The sequence below is a fragment of the Centropristis striata genome, chromosome 21 (assembly GCF_030273125.1).
Source record: "Centropristis striata isolate RG_2023a ecotype Rhode Island chromosome 21, C.striata_1.0, whole genome shotgun sequence".
NCBI classification, from domain to species: Eukaryota; Metazoa; Chordata; class Actinopteri; order Perciformes; family Serranidae; genus Centropristis; species Centropristis striata.
In genome coordinates, this window is record NC_081537.1 from 286,972 (window position 1) to 304,592 (window position 17,621).

Sequence of the window (17,621 nt, forward strand, 5' to 3'; positions counted from 1 at the left end):
TTGATTGTGTGCTTGCCTCTGGACCATCATTCTCGTGGCTCAAATCAACAGTCAAACTGGGACTCTGTCCTGAGTTCACAGACACCTCATACAAGTCTGTAGGACAAACGGTTCACAAGTTAGTAAAAGGGGGCGTGGTCACTCAAAGGGGGCGTGGCTTGAATCAGCAGTTAAACAGGGACTCTGTCCTGAGTTCACAGACACCTCATACAAGTATCTAGGAGAAACGGTTCATTAGTTATGAAAGGGGGCGTGGCTAATCAAAAAGGGCGGGAATTTATGAAACATTGTTATGTATAAGTGGTCAGTGATGAACCATCATTATGCTTGGCAAGATTGAGGAAGATTGGACAATGTATGGTCAAGTTATTAGCTCTGTTTACTTAGAGTAAACTGACAGTTATCAGTTAGAATGTCTGTGTTGGAGGAGGGAGGGGGGAGGGGGGAGGCTTTGGTAGCTAAGCAACCACGTGGCCAGGTGGAGTCGACCAATAAGAGCAGAGCAATCAACTGAAATTAACTGCTGTTGGAGAAAGTTCCGCAGACAGAGGTGGACAAACTGAAAATTCTGGCCTTGAACAGAAAGCATTTTTGGCAAAACCATAATACCTATCATTGATCCGACTTCACTTTGAGCGTCCTGAGTTCTTCCTCAACGTCTACATATATTTTTTTTAAAGAAAAATGAAAAAATAGCTTTGTTAGAGCGAATTCAAAAAACTCTTACATCTCCTTTTTTGAGATATCATCCTGCGTTTTTAATATGGGAGCCAATGAGGCTGTTTTTGGGTTTTGGTGGTGCATCTCTGCATCTCACGCCTAAACTATAACTCTGACAGCTTTACCAGAGGATTGTGAGTGAGAGGACAAATTTTCCTACGTTTCTATGTATAAATTATTTCTGTAGAGTGAAATTTGCGGCCTGGAGCGCAGTTTTCAAATTTATTTTTGGACAATTCGTTCTCTCCCTCTACACTCTGTTTGGTGACATCACCACTCTGGACTCTCCATAGGGTTACATTGGGGGGATTTTTTGACGTGTTTTTGCCCAATAATTTGAAAACCGTTTGTCGAAACCCTTATAAAAGTCATAGCACCCTTGTCATGGGTGAGCCGGTCGATTTGATACCTTTTTTGTGTATGTGTGGCCAAAACTCTGGGAGGAGTAGTCGACCGAAAAATGACACGGAAGAAACGGAAGAAGAACTAGAAAATTCCTAAAGAAATTTTGATTGTGTGCTTGCCTCTGGACCGTGACTCTCGTGGCTTATCAAAAGGGGCACGGATTAAACAGGGACTTTCTGCTGAGTACACTCACACCTCATACAAGTCTCTAGGACAAACGGTTCACTAGTTAGTAAAATGGGCGTGGCTTATCAAAAGGGGCGGGGTTATCAATCACCAGTTAAACGGACTCTATGCTGAGTAATCTGACATCTTATACAAGTTTCTAGGACAAACGGTTCATTAGTTAGTAAAAGGGGGCGTGGCTAATAAAAAGGGCGGGAATTTATGAATTATTGTTATGTAGAACTGAAAAGTGATGAACCATCATCATGCATGACAAGTTTGAGGCAGATTGGACAATGTATGGTCAAGTTATAAGGTCTCGTGTTTTATGAAGAAAGCCATGTCTGTTTACTTAGAGTAAACTGACAGTTATCAGTTAGAATGTCTGTGTTGGAGGAGGGGGGAGGCTTTGGTAGCTAAGCAACCACGTGGCCAGGTGGAGTCGACCAATCAGAGCAGAGCAATCAACTGAAATTAACTGACGATGGAGACAATTCCATCAAAGTGAGCAGACAGAGGTCGACAAACTTGAAATTCTGGCCTCGAACAGAAAGCATTTTCGGCAAAACCATAATACCTATCATTGATCCGACTTCACTTTGAGCGTCCTGAGTTCTTCCTGAACATCTCCATATGTTTTTTTTTAAGAAAAATGAAAAAATAGCTTTGTTAGAGCGATTTTAAAAAACTGTTAAATTTTTTTTTTGAGAAATCTTCCTTCATTTTTAATATGGGAGCCGATGCGGCAGTTGGTGCATTTTGTTTGAGCATCTGTGCGTCCTGCGCCCAAACTATAACTCTGACAGCTTTACCAGAGGATTGTGAGTGAGAGGACAAATTTTCCTACGTTTCTATGTATAAATTATTTCTGTAGAGTGAAATTTGCGGCCTGGAGCGCAGTTTTCAAATTTATTTTTTGACAATTCTTTCTCTCCCTCTACACTCTGTTTGATGACTTCTCCACTCTAGACTCTCCATAGGGTTACATTGGGGGGATTTTTTGACGTGTTTTTGCCCAATAATTTGAAAACCGTATGTCGAAACCCTTAGAAAAGTCATAGCACACTTGTCATGGGCGAGCCGGTCGGTTTGATACCTTTTTTGTGTATGTGCGGCAAAAACTCTGGGAGGAGTAGTCGACCGAAAAATGACACGGAAGAAACGGAAGATTAAAAATAACTAGAAAATTTCTAAAGAAATTTTGATTGTGTGCTTGCCTCTGGACCATCATTCTCGTGGCTCAAATCAACAGTCAAACAGGGACTCTGTCCTGAGTTCACAGACACCTCATACAAGTCTGTAGGACAAACGGTTCACATGTTAGTAAAAGGGGGCGTGGTCACTCAAAGGGGGCGTGGCTTGAATCAGCAGTTAAACAGGGACTCTGTCCTGAGTTCACAGACACCTCATACAAGTCTCTAGGACAAACGGTTCATAAGTTATGAAAGGGGGCGTGGCTAATCAAAAGGGGCGGGGTTATCAATCACCAGTTAAACGGGGACTTCATGCCGAGTAATCAGACACCTTATACAAGATTCTAGGACAAACGGTTCATTAGTTATGAAAGGGGGCGTGGCTAATCAAAAAGGGCGGGAATTTATGAAACATTATTATGTATAAGTGGTCAGTGATGAACCATCATCATGCTTGGCAAGTTTGAGGAAGATTGGACAATGTATGGTCAAGTTATTAGGTCTGTTCACTTAGAGTAAACTGACAGTTATCAGTTAAAATGTCTGTGTTGGAGGAGGGAGGGGGGAGGGGGTAGGCTTTTGTAGCTAAGCAACCACGTGGCCAGGTGGAGTCGACCAATAAGAGCAGAGCAATCAACTGAAATTAACTGACAATTCCGTCACAGTGAGCAGACAGAGGTCGACAAACTGAAAATTCTGGCCTCGAACAGAAAGCATTTTTGGCAAAACCATAATAGCTATCATTGATCCGACTTCACTTTGAGCGTCCTGAGTTCTTCCTGAACGTCTACATATATTTTTTTTAAAGAAAGATGAAAAAATAGCTTTGTTAGAGCGATTTTAAAAAACTGTAAAAAAATTTTTGGGGAGAAATCTTCCTGCATTTTTAATATGGGAGCCAATGAGGCAGTTAATGTGTTTTGTTTGTGCATCTGTGCGTCCTGCGCCCAAACTATAACTCTGACAGCTTTACCAGAGTATTGTGAGTGAGAGGACAAATTTTCCTACGTTTCTATGTATAAATCATTTCTGTAGAGTGAAATTTGCAGCCTGGGGCGCAGTTTTCAAATTTATTTTTTGACAATTCGTTCTCTCCCTCTACACTCTGTTTGATGACATCACCGCTCTAGACTCTCCATAGGGTTACATTGGGGGGATTTTTTGACGTGTTTTTGCCCAATAATTTGAAAACCGTTTGTCGAAATCCTTATAAAAGTCATAGCACACTTGTCATGGGCGAGCCGGTCGATTTGATACCTTTTTTGTGTATGTGCGACCAAAACTGTGGGAGGAGTAGTCGACCGAAAAAACACCACGGAAGAAACGGAAGAATAAAAATAAGCCCGGTGAAGAGTAGTTAGTGTGCTTTTGCAAGCACACAAAATAATAAAAATAGTTACGGTGAATAGTAGTTAGTGTGCTTTTGCAAGCAAGCACACAAAACTAGAAAATTTCTAAAGAAATTTTGATTGTGTGCTTGCCTCTGGACCATCATTTTCGTGGCTCAAATCAACAGTCAAACTGGGACTCTGTCCTGAGTTCACAGACACCTCATACAAGTCTGTAGGACAAACGGTTCACAAGTTAGTAAAAGGGGGCGTGGTCACTCAAAGGGGGCGTGGCTTGAATCAGCAGTTAAACAGGGACTCTGTCCTGAGTTCACAGACACCTCATACAAGTATCTAGGAGAAACGGTTCATTAGTTATGAAAGGGGGCGTGGCTAATCAAAAAGGGCGGGAATTTATGAAACATTGTTATGTATAAGTGGTCAGTGATGAACCATCATTATGCTTGGCAAGATTGAGGAAGATTGGACAATGTATGGTCAAGTTATTAGGTCTGTTTACTTAGAGTAAACTGACAGTTATCAGTTAGAATGTCTGTGTTGGAGGGGGGAGGGGGGAGGGGGAGGCTTTGGTAGCTAAGCAACCACGTGGCCAGGTGGAGTCGACCAATAAGAGCAGAGCAATCAACTGAAATTAACTGCTGTTGGAGAAAGTTCCGCAGACAGAGGTGGACAAACTGAAAATTCTGGCCTTGAACAGAAAGCATTTTTGGCAAAACCATAATACCTATCATTGATCCGACTTCACTTTGAGCGTCCTGAGTTCTTCCTCAACGTCTACATATATTTTTTTTAAAGAAAAATGAAAAAATAGCTTTGTTAGAGCGAATTAAAAAAACTCTTACATCTCCTTTTTTGAGATATCATCCTGCGTTTTTAATATGGGAGCCAATGAGGCTGTTTTTGGGTTTTGGTGGTGCATCTCTGCATCTCACGTCTAAGCTATAACTCTGACAGCTTTACCAGAGGATTGTGAGTGAGAGGACAAATTTTCCTACGTTTCTATGTATAAATTATTTCTGTAGAGTGAAATTTGCGGCCTGGAGCGCAGTTTTCAAATTTATTTTTGGACAATTCGTTCTCTCCCTCTACACTCTGTTTGGTGACATCACCACTCTGGACTCTCCATAGGGTTACATTGGGGGGATTTTTTGACGTGTTTTTGCCCAATAATTTGAAAACCGTTTGTCGAAACCCTTATAAAAGTCATAGCACCCTTGTCATGGGTGAGCCGGTCGATTTGATACCTTTTTTGTGTATGTGGGTCCAAAACTCTGGGAGGAGTAGTCGACCGAAAAATGACACGGAAGAAACGGAAGAAGAACTAGAAAATTTCTAAAGAAATTTTGATTGTGTGCTTGCCTCTGGACCATCATTCTCGTGGCTCAAATCAACAGTCAAACAGTGACTCTGTCCTGAGTTCACAGACACCTCATACAAGTCTGTAGGACAAACGGTTCACAAGTTAGTAAAAGGGGGCGTGGTCACTCAAAGGGGGCGTGGCTTGAATCAGCAGTTAAACAGGGACTCTGTCCTGAGTTCACAGACACCTCATACAAGTATCTAGGAGAAACGGTTCATTAGTTATGAAAGGGGGCGTGGCTAATCAAAAAGGGCGGGAATTTATGAAACATTGTTATGTATAAGTGGTCAGTGATGAATCATCATCATGCTTGGCAAGTTTGAGGAAGATTGGACAATGTATGGTCAAGTTATAAGGTCTCATGTTTTATGAAGTCTGTTCACTTAGAGTAAACTGACAGTTATCAGTTAGAATGTCTGTGTTGGAGGAGGGAGGGGGGAGGGGGGAGGCTTTGGTAGCTAAGCAACCACGTGGCCAGGTGGAGTCGACCAATCAGAGCAGAGCAATCAACTGAAATTAACTGACGATGGAGACAGTTCCGCAGACAGAGGTCGACAAACTTGAAATTCTGGCCTCGAACAGAAAGCATTTTTGGCAAAACCATAATACCTATCATTGATCCGACTTCACTTTGAGCGTCCTGAGTTCTTCCTGAACATCTACATATGTTTTTTTTTAAGAAAAATGAAAAAATAGCTTTGTTAGAGCGATTTTAAAAAACTGTTAAATTTTTTTTTTGAGAAATCTTCCTTCATTTTTAATATGGGAGCCGATGCGGCAGTTGGTGCATTTTGTTTGAGCATCTGTGCGTCCTGCGCCCAAACTATAACTCTGACAGCTTTACCAGAGGATTGTGAGTGAGAGGACAAATTTTCCTACGTTTCTATGTATAAATTATTTCTGTAGAGTGAAATTTGCGGCCTGGAGCGCAGTTTTCAAATTTATTTTTTGACAATTCTTTCTCTCCCTCTACACTCTGTTTGATTTCATCACCACTCTAGACTCTCCATAGGGTTACATTGGGGGGATTTTTTGATGTGTTTTTGCCCAATAATTTGAAAACCGTTTGTCAAAACCCTTAGAAAAGTCATAGCACACTTGTCATGGCCGAGCCGGTCGGTTTGATACCTTTTTTGTGTATGTGCGACCAAAACTCTGGGAGGAGTAGTCGACCAAAAAATGACACGGAAGAAACGGAAGAATAATAAAAATAGTCCCGGTGAATAGTAGTTAGTGTGCTTTTGCAAGCACACAAAATAAGCCCGGTGAATAATAGTTAGTGTGCTTTTGCAAGCACACAAAACTAGAAAATTTCTAAAGAAATTTTGATTGTGTGCTTGCCTCTGGACCGTGACTCTCGTGGCTTATCAAAAGGGGCACGGATTAAACAGGGACTTTCTGCTGAGTGCACTCACACCTCGTACAAGTCTCTAGGACAAACGGTTCATTGGTTATGAAAGGGGGCGTGGCTAATCAAAAAGGGCGGGAATTTATGAAATATTGTTATGTATAAGTGGTCAGTGATGAACCATCATCATGCTTGACAAGTTTGAGGAAGATTGGACAATGTATGGTCAAGTTATAAGGTCTCATGTTTTATGAAGAACAACATGTCTGTTCACTTAGAGTAAACTGACAGTTATCAGTTAGAATGTCTGTGTTGGAGGAGGGAGGGGGGAGGGGGGAGGCTTTGGTAGCTAAGCAACCACGTGGCCAGGTGGAGTCGACCAATAAGAGCAGAGCAATCAACTGAAATTAACTGCTGTTGGAGAAAGTTCCGCAGACAGAGGTGGACAAACTGAAATTTCTGGCCTCGAACAGAAAGCATTTTTGGCAAAACCATAATACCTATCATTGATCCGACTTCACTTTGAGCGTCCTGAGTTCTTCCTGAACATCTACATATGTTTTTTTTTAAGAAAAATGAAAAAATAGCTTTGTTAGAGCGATTTTAAAAAACTGTTAAATTTTTTTTTTGAGAAATCTTCCTTCATTTTTAATATGGGAGCCGATGCGGCAGTTGGTGCATTTTGTTTGAGCATCTGTGCGTCCTGCGCCCAAACTATAACTCTGACAGCTTTACCAGAGGATTGTGAGTGAGAGGACAAATTTTCCTACGTTTCTATGTATAAATTATTTCTGTAGAGTGAAATTTGCGGCCTGGAGCGCAGTTTTCAAATTTATTTTTTGACAATTCTTTCTCTCCCTCTACACTCTGTTTGATGACTTCTCCACTCTAGACTCTCCATAGGGTTACATTGGGGGGATTTTTTGACATGTTTTTGCCCAATAATTTGAAAACCGTTTGTCGAAACCCTTAGAAAAGTCATAGCACACTTGTCATGGGCGAGCCGGTCGGTTTGATACCTTTTTTGTGTATGTGCGACCAAAACTCTGGGAGGAGTAGTCGACCGAAAAATGACACGGAAGAAACGGAAGAATAATAAAAATAGTCCCGGTGAATAGTAGTTAGTGTGCTTTTGCAAGCAAGCACACAAAATAAGCCCGGTGAATAGTAGTTAGTGTGCTTTTGCAAGCAAGCACACAAAATAATAAAAGCAAAAGTTACTTGTATACATACAGGATCATCTCAATACATTCGAATATGATGAAAAGTCCATTTAATTCAAGTCAAACAGCCCCAAACAAGTATTGACTCATATAGATGGACACAATAACAGAAAGAGAGAAAATGGTTTGTTTTGGTCATTTTGTGTCTTTTTGTCGTCAATTTTTGTATTTTTTTTTTTTGTCAATTTGTGTCTCTTTTTGGTCATTTTACGTCTTTTTGTGGACAATTTGTGTCTTTTTTGTTCAATTCATATCTTTTTTTGATCAATTTGTGTCTTCTTTGGTCAATTTATTTCTTTTTTTGGTCAATTTCTGTCTTTTTTGGTCAATTTGTGTCTTCTTTGGTCAATTTGTGCCTTTTTTTGGTCATTTTGTGTCCATTTAGTTCAAGTCAAACAGCCCCAACCAAGTATTGAGTCACATAGATGGTGTTGTAATTACGCACCGGGGCGTCAACTATGTTGGGGTATCTGTTTAAAGATACAGATTGCCTTCATCAAGGATCACCAAAAATGTTGGGAATAAAGGATGGCTCTTTTATGAATAAATGATGACCTTGCACAGGGCGTCGAATATATTAATAAAAGGGCCTTATCATAAATGCTATCCCTTCCATAAGGATACCAAATATGCAGGGATGAACCTGAGAAACACTGGTGTGGATCTCACAGTTCAAAAGTGTGGTTAGATGGCTATAAGAATTATTAATACTTATCATAAATAATTATTAATTAGAAGAAATGATATGACTTGATTTACTCTAAGTCAGCTCGTAAAAGGGGCACCATCTGTAAGAACAGAAAAATATAGCCAATTCACCAAAATCAGTCTCAAAAAGTTATTAAACTATCAATTTGGAACACTGATTATTAATTATGAATATAATTATAATCAATTACCATATTAATATTTAATAGTGGTTGAAGGAATCGTGAGGTCTTGTCAAAGCAGAGGATGGCATATCGTTCATAATGTACAACATTAAATAGACAGCATTCGTAATCAAAAGGTATTTATTCTAAACAAGTAAAGCAAATAAAAGCACACATATAAAATAGAGAACTACATTACAAAAGAGAGGGAAACGTGTGTGTGTGTGTGTGTGTGTGTGTGAGGGGGGTTGGCCCTCCTCAAACAATGAGTCGTAAAACTTCCAGCTGTGAGCCAGGTGACGGTCAGGCCCTGGTCATGTGAACTGTTATAAAACTGTGTCCTTTTAACAGTTAATTTAAAACATATATGATGTGAAAATCAGTGTGTGAGCAGGTCAAAGGTTAGTATAGTTAGTTGCAGTAAGACTGACTGTCTGTATAAAGCAAGATTAACATAGAACTTTGATTGTAACACGAATATCACATAAATATACTTAAAACACACATATAAACCAAATCATTAATCACAGGTCAAATCCTTTCTGCTAAAGTCCTTGCTGATTGCTTATCTAAGCCCAGTTCATTACTCACGAGTCCAGGTGAAAGGGGGGGCGGGAATCCTTTCTCAGTGGCAGGAGTGGAAAGAAGGAGTTCAATAATTTGCTGTCTTGCAAATTAAGTTGCTGGTTGTCCTTGTCGTTGAGTTGGAGCTTTCTCTGACAATTGCAATGAACTTTGTGTTCATTAATGCAACTTTGGTGTGCAGAGAAGATCAGAGTTGCAGTTGTTCAGGATCCCTTGTGGAAGGGGATTCTGGATGAAAGAGGGCCTCACCTCAGCTGCAGAGGATCTCAGCAGGGAGTGAGGGAGGAGGGGGCTGGTGGATCCAGGCCTCTGGATCTCCTCCTGAAGGAGATCCTTCCAAGCAGGAACAGTGGAGAGAGAGACAGGAGGAAGGGAGAACTGGCTGCTTTATAGCAGGCCAGTGGACCTCCTGTGGGGTCAAGGGTGCCTTGACCAATGACACGACTCCTCGAAGGTGTCGTAAATGCAGTGCATTTTGGGAACTGAAGTTCTTGAGAGCAGACACAATGGAAGTGGCTCACCATTTTGTGAGTGGGCTCAGGAAAATGTCTCATTTAGTCCACAAATGTTAAAGTCCACAAATGAACCCAAAATTCACCTGTGGTAGAATCCCAATAATGGACACACTAACAGACGGAGAGACAATGGAGAGAAGTCTTCAGGACACTGAATTTAGGTGCTCATTAAATGTAAGCCATTATCATTATTATTAGAAGAAAAGAATAATTCAATAATTCATTTAAGGTAAAACCTGATCTTAAATAAATTAAGACATACAATGTTTCATTCTGTGTGTAATGGATCTATATAATGTGTTATTTCCACTTTTTGAATTGAATTACTGACATAAATAAACTTTTCTATCATATTCTAATTCATTGAGATGCACCATAGACTGTATGAAATAGATTTTTTTTAAATATAGCCTTTATTTCAAATTCATTTCTAGAACACAGTCGAGTAGGCTTGTGGTAAAGTATCTTGACACGCTGCCAAGTTGTTATTTAAGCGTAATCGTATTTGGGTTGTGGGAGGAAATTTTGGAAGAAGTACAAGACCTTTTTTAGCTTTTATACTCTCGTATTAGTGTCATCATTTCTCCATCAGTTTTGTATGAAACCCTGAAATTAAGACGAAGAAAATACTTTCTTTGTGTTTGTTTGTTTATTATGAAATCAGTTTGTTGACACATCCCATCAGTAAAGTCTGTTAAATGATTGTTAGTTTGACCAGAATCTCAGCCATATACAAGACAATAATGAATGATTTCCTTATTGATTATGATAATTATAGTTTTATATTACATCATAGAGCCTCACTCCAACAACAACATTTGGTCTAACAAACACATAAATGTAGATATAATGAAGGATTTCTTTTACCCATTTTCTTAGAATATCTAGAGCTTTCTCTCTTAAGAGCCATGCAGGAAAAAAAAAATACAACATACAAATATTCAACAAACATTTGGAGAGAAATGTACATTTTCCTGCAGAGAAATATGAGTTGAGGTGAACAACAGTCATCATGAGCAGTGAAAGCCTCCGTGGCTCAACAGACACAGGAAGGAAAGTCAAACATCTACAGAACAACTAATGAGCAGATGTCAAAGCCCCGCCCATAATGTTTGATTGACAGCTGATCTCTGCAGAGAAGAAATGCCACAACGATGAGCTCTCAGAAACAAACATGGAAAGAAATCAGTTTAAAGGTCCCATATTGTAGAAAAACACCAGTTACAAGTCTTGTGATTATAAAGCAGGTGCAGTTGCAATAAAAATACTGTGAAAATATATTTTCTGACTGCTTCCTAAAAATCTGCCACTCAAAGAAGCTGCTCCTGTAGGATACGGCAGTATACACATTATCGTGTCCGACTCTAAATCTGCAACCTGTAAGTGAAGCAGTAATATATTTCATGTTTGAGTCAGAGGGAAGCATCATCAGGCTCTAACATGTAAAGTCTGACAACATCTTCCTCAGCGGTGGCCATCGTCTTTTTGCATTCACCGGTGAGTTTAACCGAGGCTGCAAACCGTTAACTGTGGTTAGCCTGGCCGGGTGTCACTCAAGACTGTCAGCCAATCAGAAGAAAGGCTCATGAATATTAATGAGACAGGCCCAACATGATCTGAGTTGCTGGAGCTGCAGAAGGAGGCTGAGAGAGCAGATGAACAACTGAACTCAGGTGGTTTTAGCACATAAAACTACAAATTTATCCTCTTATAGATATAAAAGCTTCAAATAAAACACCACAAAGGTGAACAAAATGGGAGCTTTTAGAGTTAAAACACATTTTTACCTGCTGTCCCTTTGGTTATTTGAGTTTACAGAACTCAGCAGTGGCTCCATCACTGTAACCAAGATAAAGTCCAGCATAGAGCGGCTGAGTGAACGTGGTCTGGACTCTGTGGAGGAGGGTCATGGTTTCAGAGACGCTGTAGAAGGACAGAATACCTGCTCTGTGATCCAGGTACACTCCCACTCTGGAGGACCAAGGACCTGAGACGGGAGTTTGGATATCGTTGGAGCGAAATCTATATTTGTTGTTGTAACATATTAATGCGCAAGACTTGTCATTGCGTCCAAATACAGAGTCATCCAACTCACTTCTGCTGATGTTCTTGTATGAAGCTGCTACATAAACTGCATTCCCTCTCCACTCCACCTCCCAGTAACATCGTCCAGTCAGACTCTCTCTACTCAGGACCTGATAATATATAGTGAATCTGTCTGGGTGACTTGGATAGGACTGTTGATGACTCATGCATGTTGCTTTTCTGTTCCCCTCAGATAATAACAGCTGTGTGTTTGCTGTGTTTGGATCCAGTGTGATCTCACATGAATATTTTAAGAACTCAGCTCTGGTCGTGGGCTCTGCTGGTGAATCTGACAGTAAAACATCCACTTCAGTCAGTGAGACGTCTGTCCATTCGTCTCTCAGGACGTCCTGCAGTTTGTCTCTGACTCGTGACACGGCCGCTGTCACGTGGTCGAAGCGGCGGCGAGGACGGATCTGGATGCTGGATGTAGACGGGCTGAGTGCTGACAGTGAGGGGTAGCTGTGGAGAAACTGGTTGTGGTCCTCTGTGTTTGAGAGCTTCTTCAGTTCAGCGTCTTTCCTCTTCAGCTCTCTGATCTCCTGCTGCAGCTTCTCCTCCACCTCTTTGACTCCACTCACTTCAGTTTCCTGCTGGGATCTGACCTGCCGCTTCACCTCAGAGCTTCTTTTCTGCATGAGACGGATCAGCTCAGTGAACATCTTCTCACTGTCCTCCACTGCTTTATCAGCAGAGAGATTGATGGCCTCCAGCTCCTGTTGAAGCAGCTTCACATCTTTCTCTCTGTCCTGGATTCTCTGCTGGATGTTGAGTCGACTCACCTCCAGCTCTTTCTGCCTCTCGCTCCTTTCTGCTGCAGCTGAGACCGTGTCGTGGCCTTTATGTTGGTCCACAGAGCAGAGATAACAGATAGACTGCCGATCGGTCCGGCAGAACATCTTCATCACCTCATCATGCTGAGAGCAGATGTTCTCCTGCAGCTTCTCGGAGGGCTCCACCAGCTTGTGTTTCTTTAATGGAGGTGATTCATAATGACGCTGGAGGTGTTTCTCACAGTACGAGGCCAGACACTGCAGACAGGACTTGAAGGCTTTCCGTTTTCTCCCAGTGCAGACATCACAGGCCACATCTCCAGGTCCAGCATAGCAGTGGTCAGCAGGAGCAGCTTGGAGTCCAGTCTTCTTCACCTGATCCACTACAACCGCTAACATGGTGTTTTTCAGCAGGACAGGCCTTGGAGTGAACGTCTGTCCGCACACAGGGCAGCTGTAGATTCCCTTTCTATCCTCTCCATCCCAGTGTGTTTTAATACACTTCATACAGTAGCTGTGTCCACATGTAGTCGTCACCGGATCCTTCAGTAGATCCAGACAGATCGAACAAGAGAAAGTTTCCTGGTCCAGCTGAACTCCTTTCTGCGCCATTTCACCTCTCAGTCACAACGACTGTCTGAGTTTCACTTCCTCATGAGTGAAATCGGTTTGAGCTCTGATTTGAATAAGGTGTGTGTGTGTGTGTGTGTGCAGTGAGTCAGCACCATGTTGGTAACACCCATTTTCTAACTAGTAGATGTGAAGGGGAGAGAACCAGGAAACAGCAGGACAGAGTGGAGCTGGCTGTTTGAGAGCAGGAGAAGAGGGAGGGGTTGCTGTAACAAATCATTAGAGGATGATGTCATTGTGTGTGATACCTATCCTGTGTGTTTCACTTTAAGGAAAGTGCTTTTCTGACTCAACAATATTATTTCGGACCAAATGTCATGCATGATTTCTTCAGGGGCAGACAGTGAAGGGAGAGAGAGATCAGGATGGAAAGGACTCAAAACATTGAGACATTTTTCATGATAAAGAGAAAAAAAGTGTGCAGATGACGATGATGAAGGTATCAGTCACACAACAATCAAGAACTATTAAATACATTCTGTTTTATTACTTTATGTGTATTTCAATAGTCTTTATTGTTGATGAGTGGACGTGTGGTTGTTGTTTTTATAAGCTTATGGACAGTTATCAAATAGAAAGTAGTATATATATATATATATATATATATATATATATATATATATATATATATACAGTTGAAACAAGAATTTTACATAAAAAGACATACATGCTTTTTTTCTCACTGTCTGACATGAAATCAGAGAATCACTTTTCCTGTTCTATTTGCTAAATGCCAGAATAATGAGAGAAGGATTTTTTTTTAGACAATTTTAGACTTTCTTCAAAGTCAGAAGTTTACATACACTAACATTATTATGCCTTGAAACCATTTGGGAAAGCCCAGATGATGATGTCATGTCTTTGGAAGCTTCTGATAGGTTTATTGACAACATTAGAGTTAATTGGAGACACACCTGTGGATGTATTTTAAGGCACACCTGAAACACACTGCTTCTTTGTGGAACATCAGCTAAAGACCTTGTGAAGATGCTGGCTGAAGCTGGTAAGAGTGTGTCATTATCCAGTGAAACGAGTCCTGAGACATGGACTGAAAGGCCACTCTGCCAGGAAGAAGACATTACTCCAAAAGAAACATAAAACAGACAGATTTAGTTTAGTTTTTATTAGTTTTAGTTTAGTTTTATTAGTTGTAGTTTAGTTTTTATTAGTTGTAGTGTAGTTTTTATTAGTTGTAGTTGTTGTGTAATGGGGTATTTGTTGGGTCCAGATTCAATAAGGTCACAATAAATGTTTCCTTTATTTCCTTTGTCTGATCCATCTCAGCCCCAATAAGTTTATTAAGTTATAAAACCAGATAGATGAAATAGATTTCATATCAACCAAAAAGGTTTACAGATGAAAAAAGTTGACAAAGACGAAAACGAAGGACATTTTCACTATAATTTTAGTTAGTTTTAGTTAGTTTGGAACCACAAAATACAGTTTCAGGTAGTTATCTTTTTTTTTTTTTTTTAAACTCTCGTTTTTATTTTTATCTCAGTTGACAAAAATGCTGCTGCTGGCAGCTTTAATTTTATTTTTGATGAACTGGCCTGAGCAGAGTGACCTGATGATTATTTGGTTCTTACCAAGATAAAAAAAAAAAAGACACAAAATGACCCCCCCCCCCAAAAAAAGACACAAAAAAGACACAAGATGTAAAATGACCAAAAAAGAGATAAAAACACAAAAAACACCCAAAAACGACACAAAGTGTTTTTATCTCGGTAAGAACCAAATAATCATCAGGCCACTCTGCAGCTTTCTTATTTTCAACATGTTCAACATGCTTATTTCTAGATTTAATCATCTTAATGTAATAAATCTTGTCAAGGTAAATTATCTGTCCATGCAGCAAGATCATTTCCCTCAGATTTACTGTTAATCAGGTTTTTAGACCTTTTTTACAGTGTAATTGCATTTGTTGTTGTTATTTCCCGCCTTTTTTCTTCGTTCCTTCTGGTTCTTCTGGGGATTTTTCTTAATCATTGTACGCAAACTTGAATCAGCGTTTATTTTCTCTGTATGTGCAATACAATAGACATAGAGCTCATCTCATTTCTGTTGTGTTCTTCTGACTCTCCAGGTTTAATAGAGCAGCAGCTACCAGTATTGTTAAGAACTGTGCAGGTCCATCCTGCTTTATTCTGACGCCATGTGTCCCATAATCAACTGTTTCACATGTTTGTCACTATGAAATGTATTCCAGCTGATGGGCTCTCATCTTTCACACAGTAAATATCTCAACATTAAAATGCCTCCACAGCTTTCCTTCCTCCCAGTGTCCAGTTAGCCTTTAGCATTTAGCCTGTTAGCGCGTCTCAGCTGAAAAACTTTATCCATAGTGACGACTAAAGGTTCATTTGTTTGGACAAATATAATGATAACAGCAGAAATAGCTGATGAGAGTTTAATTTAAGAGCTGATATCTAGACATTTAACATGGTTTTATTGATTTTGGTTATTATCAAGTATGTTTCCATGACTGTGGAGATAAAAATGATTAAAAAAGACACAAAATGAGAAAAATTTTATGTAAAAATGACACAAAATGACCGAAAATAGATGTAAAAATGACTTAAAAAAAAGACACAAAATGACCTCAAACAAATGTTAAAATGATTAAAAAAATACACAAAATTACCTTAAATAGATTTAAAAATGATCAAAAATAGATGTAAAAATGCCAAAAAGACAAAATAACCTAAAATAGATGTAAACATGATTAAAACAGACAAAAAATGATCAAAAAATACACTAAATGACCAAAAATAGATGTAAAATATGACTAAAAAGACACAAAATGACCTAAAATAGATGTAAAAATGAGCAAAAAATGCACAAAATTAATTAAAAAAGACACAAAATTCTCAAAAAAACCCCACACAATTATTAAAAAAAGACTAAATTAATTAAAAAAGACACAAAATGACCAAAAAAGTAATTAAAGGGACCTTCCACACACAACACGGTAAAGTGCCATTCATATAAAATTCACATTAAACTTTCATATCAAGGTGGGGGCCACAAAATATCGTCACGAGGGCCACAATTGTCCCGCGGGCCGGCAGTTTGAGAGCCTGAATAAAGTCACCTCCTCTGGCTTTAACAACAGCAGGACATATACGAGACATTTGTTCCTCAGGTTGTTTAAAGTTTGTTCCAGGATCTGATCCAAGCTTTCTACAGTTGATCAGTGAGAGACTTTATGACTGATCCATCCAATTCAACACTGATTTTATTGCTTTTGTGTTGAACTGGAATCAATAAGTTGTGTGAATGATTTGTCAGTTTGTGGCTGCTATAATAACAGCTGACCACTAGATGTCATGCTAGGATCTCTGTCTGTTTTTGAAGCTTTCAATCTTTTTCCTATTCAATCAGGAAGAAACCTCAAAAAGCTCCACAATCGTCTAGACGGATTTCAGAATAAAGGCCTCCTATAAGAAGTGAGGAGCATTTATGGGTACAAGTCAGGAACCGGCCTACCTTACATATCTCAAGGCTGCTGAGTCCAAAAAAAATGGTTCCAAGCGAAATTTTGAGTTTTTGACCTTCTAATTTGTATCAAATGGCCAAATTGCCCATCTTGCACAGTGATTGGACCATTTCCCCTTAGTTTTATTGTAAGTAGCCAATCAAAGATGAGGAAATTAAGTTTCTAATCTATAGTCTAGAGTCAGAGCAAGGATATAGTGGAGGCTCAGTGTCTTTTTTATGCAGAAAATGACCAAAATTAGATGTAAAAATGATTAAAAAAGACACAAAATGACCTCAAATAGATGTAAAAATGATTTTAAAAAAGACACAAAATGACTTCAAATAGATGTAAAAATGATTAAAAAATACACAAAATAACCAAAAATAGATGTAAAAATGATTAAAAAAGACACAAAATGACCAAAAAAAAGACACAAAATAACCAAAAAAAGACACAAAATGACAAAAAAACACAAAATTATTATAAAAAGACACAAAATGACCAAAAAAAGACACAAAATGACAAAAAAAGACACAAAATAACCAAAAAAAGACACAAAATTACTATAGAAAAAGACAAAATTACTATTAAAAAAAGACACAAAATTACTATAAAAAAAGACACAAAATGACCAAAAAAACCGCACAAAATGAAAAAAAAGACACAAAATTACTAAAGAAAAAAAGATACAAAATTACTATAAAAAAAACATAAAATGACCAAAAAAAGACACAAAATTACTAAAAAAAAAAGACACAAAATTACTAAAAAAAAAGACACAAAATTACTATAAAAAAAAGACACAAACTTACCAAAAAAAGACACAAAATTATTAAAAAGACAAAATTATTAAAAAAGACCAAAAATTATTTAAAAAAGACACACAATTATTAAAAAAAGACACAAAAGTACAAAAA

At 39.0% G+C, this 17,621-nt stretch overlaps 1 pseudogene; it reads right to left on the reverse strand.

Annotated features, from left to right (window-relative positions):
• Positions 1–10,667: 10,667 nt before the first annotated feature.
• Positions 10,668–17,621, reverse strand: part of LOC131959844 (tripartite motif-containing protein 16-like) — a 7,165-nt pseudogene continuing 211 nt past the window's right edge.